Here is a 4,339-nt window from a genome sequence, read left to right on the forward strand (position 1 = left end):
GGTCATCACCATTAACCATTAATAAAATAACATACGTGATACAGAGGAAGAAATTTATCACTGAAATGATTGTCATTGTGGTTGTTAGCATATGAACATATTTGTCATTAAATATATTTTTATTTTTTTTTCTTCCCACATCGTGAGCAAAGTGGAGAGAAGAAAAGTAAACAAATATTATATGAGAAATATACTAAATTTTAGAATATATTTATCACATTTTTTACATTTTAGAATACTAAATTTTATATTTTAATCGCCCAACTATAAAATAAATAAAAGTAGTTATTCATTCTTTAAAAAATTTATTCTCTAAAGCATCACAATTGCATAATGTCCTTACAATATATTAATTATGCAATTTTAATCTCTAAGTATCATGTCAAAATGCCAACACACATGTTAGTGACTTATCAATGTATGCTAGGTCATTTGTTTTGTCAATATTTTAGTGTAACATTATCTCAAGCATTCCGCAATTTTTATTAAAATTTGGACAATAATTTAATAGTTGACCAACATTAATTGCTCAAATTAAAAAAGGTTTAAATATTTTGTCAATCATCCTCCACAAGTTTGAGGCCTCATTGTCACATCATCTATAGTTGTTTGGTGTTTTGCCACCGATGCCATCCTCTCCATTTCTCATATTTCACTTATTTCTCTGTTTCAATTTGATTTCCATTGTGAATCCAATTTTTTTTTATTGTGTTCTATGTTTTACATTTTGTGGTGGATATATGTATTAACTATAGTATAGTATGAAGATATTTTTTAAAAAATATATAAATATTTATATTTTATGATAATTTTTAATGATTAATATCTTAAAATTATTAATAGCATTAAAGACAAAATGAATGTTTTAAAAACAGAAAGGACTAAAATGATTTTTTTAAAATGAGAAATTAAATTGAAAAAAAAAAGATAAAAGACTAAAAGTGATATTTATAACCTTAAAAAAAAGAAACTTAGAGTTCATTTGGAGTTGCTGTGAGTTTTTTATTTTTAGGTTTCAGATTTAATTTTTAAAACAAAACATATTTGACAAAAATGAAGCTGAAAACAAATTTTAATTATTTTGTAATCACTTTTATACCCATTTTTAAAACCAAGAAAAAAATTATAAGTTTAGTTTAAAAAATCACACATTTTCCACATTTGACGATCACCTTTTTATTGTCATCATTGTTATCACCATTGTTACTACCATTAATATCATATTTGTCATTGTCACCACCGACACCATCATCACCATCACCATCATTATCACAACCATAATTAGTTGTCACCATGACGACCACAAATACCATTACCACCACGACCATCATCATTGGCATCACCAACATTACTATCACCACCATCACCATTAGTGTAGTAGCCACCACAACTATCACCACCACCGTAATTGACTCATTGTCACTACTATTATCACCAACATCATCGACATTGCTACAATCACTACCACCTTTGTTGCTACCACCAACACTGTTACAACCATCACATCGTCATTGCCATCACCATTTGAATCACCGTCACTACTGCCATCATTGTCACTACATCGCGATCACTACTGATATTTTTATTGTCGTTGTTGTTGCTAACATCAGTACCATTATCATTGTCATCACTATCACAACAAAAAAACACTTTTAAACTAATTTTAATATGATATAAAAATTTCAAAATAAATTTACCTGAAACTAATCATATTTTAAAAATTGGTTCAAATTTTTTTAGAAATTAAAACTAAAAATTACTTGATGTTTTTGAAAATTTCAACACTCAAAACTAAAAACCACCCTAAATGGGTCCGTATTTTTTTTTACCCTAAGAAACTTAGTTGCACCTTTTAAAAATAAAAGAGCATAAATTGAACCTACCAAATGAGTTAAGGACAAAAATGTAATTCAACTTTTTATTTTCCCACCTTTTCAATTTCTTCGGTTTCGTCTTCCATTTTCTAATCCCTTTGATTTCTTTGATTTTTAGAAAATCTGAATTTTAATTTGTCTCACCAGTGTGTTTCCTCTTTCATTTTGAAATTTTGTTTTGGTTTATTCAATTCTCTTGGCTCATTGCGTTATTCTAAGGTATTAAACCAAATCCTTGCATTAAATTTGTCATTTTTGTGTCCCATAGATTTGTTTTAGCTCATCTGATTAATGGTCTAAGTTGAGATTGGTGGTGGCTTTTCTCCCTCATTCGCCTAATGTGTGGATAGAATGGTGTTCTGAGTGATAACACTAAACGCCAAAGGGTGTCAAGATGATAAAAAAAAAGTATTCATTTTGTTTTTCTATTTAACATAGATTGACTTAAGGTAAGTCTTTGTGAGTTAAAGTTGAGTAAGGAAAGTGAAGTTACCATTAGAGAGAGAGATATAGTTGTAAAAATAAGTAACTTACTCTTTAAAGAATGAATCTCAAAATATTAGTGAAGATGAAGTTAAAGGATAGTGTTTATGATCGAAGGATGTAGACCCAACCTTAGAAATGATAAGATTTGATAAAGACCCATTCAAAGACAAAAGATTAGATTATTTCGATAGAAGACTCTAACCCAACCTTAGAGTCCCTTGAGCATTCATTGAGACATTATGTCCCACCCTTTTAAGTGTAATATCCCTAAAAATCTTTTAGGAAATGAAAAATAGTAAACTTAAATATTATGTTATTGAAACTGACGTTAACTCTTAAGGGTTTAACCTTTTCATATTTATAATTATTATCAATTAGTATAAATTAGAATATTTACATATCGATTAAGATAAAGTTGCAATGGATTTTTTGTTATACCTTTTTTCTTTTGTACAGTGCAATAATGATTTAAATTCAATAATAAATTGTATTAGAATAATTAAAATAAAAATAATTTTGAAAATGGAGAAAAAGAAGCTTGATATATTTGTATACTTAGATAAAGTTTAACCTAATGTATTTAACATAATACTATCCTTACTTTAGAGAGAGAGAGAAGTTAATTGATTTTTTTCCATTGCAACAAAACGATTATCTTTTTATTTTTATTTTTATCATTTTTTTATTCGGATTGTGACAATACAAAAGAAAAACATAAGAAAATTGAACAAAAGCAATTGAAAAAAGGATTTATGAAAAATAGTTGATAAGTGCTACTTATTGATTAAGATTTATTTGTTGCAATTATGCATGAATATTCACACAACTTTTTCTTGAACATTCTTATAACAAACTATTTCTTCTTCTGACACTCCTGCAAGCATGAATTCACCACATGTGTAGCAAGACCACGAACATCTGACAAGTAAAGTTGATCATAAAAAACATGTAAAAAACATAATTAACTAAATTATAAAGAATAATTATAAATACCAATATTGACTTCAATGAACTTGATTGAGCCACATCCAGTCATGCAATTTTTGAGACTAGTAGAGAACATTTCAGGGCATCTTTTAGTGCAATTGTCAACACATAGAAAATAAGCGGGAGGAATTTCTATTAAAGGTGCGCATATCAATTCACATTTGCGAGTACAACTAACTTTAATAGACTCATTGTTTGACTCAATTTGCACATATGGAAGATTGTAGTGATCAGCTTGGGCGAAAGCCAACATAGCCATGATCATAATCAATACTTCAAAAGTTTTCATCTTTTTCTTTGCCTTAACTCTTCTTTAAGTCTTTACAAACTATTTCAAGATTTTGTAAAGGTTAAATTTGTTAGGTTTCAAGAAAAATAAACATCACTTTATAGGTACAAAATAATACATACACTTAAAATATCTTTAACTCCTCTACAAAATTATGCATCAAGTTTCTTCAATATTTTGCATCATGTGACTTTAACTTGTGTTTTTTAAAATAAAATATAATCTTTTAAAAATGTTATTAAAGTTAATTATTTATAATACTTAATAAACATTGCATCGATAACATGATACACTTCTCTCATCCCAAAATAATTATTGTCCTAGGTTATTTTACACACACCAAGAAAAAAATAATAAATATATAAAAGAGGGTAGCAGTTTTATAAAATTAATCATATATCATCATTAATTCATTTAAAGATTTTGTTATCAACCACTAATATTATAAGAGATATAAGAGGAAAAAATAATTAAAATTATATAGAAAAGTTAAAATGCAAATTATTTTGGAATAATTTTTTTCCTCTTACACGATGTATCAAATATATACATTAAACGTGCATGTAATTAAATGCATACAACACAACATACATTAAATGCATACATTAAATACATATATTAAATGCATACATTAAATACGTATATTAAATGCATACATTAAATACATATATTAAATGCATATGATAAATCATATTTTTCAATT

The 4,339-nt window shown here is 26.9% G+C and overlaps 1 long non-coding RNA gene across 1 annotated transcript; it reads right to left on the minus strand.

Annotated features, from left to right (window-relative positions):
- Nucleotides 1–3,109: 3,109 nt before the first annotated feature.
- LOC100806430 (uncharacterized) lies at nt 3,110–4,077 on the minus strand. Its single transcript, XR_413079.4, has 2 exons — nt 3,354–4,077; nt 3,110–3,278 (listed from the first exon to the last, which is right to left on the minus strand). It is a non-coding gene; the product is annotated as an uncharacterized lncRNA (long non-coding RNA).
- Nucleotides 4,078–4,339: the final 262 nt, after the last annotated feature.

This window comes from Glycine max, chromosome 2, assembly GCF_000004515.6.
Source record: "Glycine max cultivar Williams 82 chromosome 2, Glycine_max_v4.0, whole genome shotgun sequence".
Classification (NCBI taxonomy): Eukaryota; Viridiplantae; Streptophyta; class Magnoliopsida; order Fabales; family Fabaceae; genus Glycine; species Glycine max.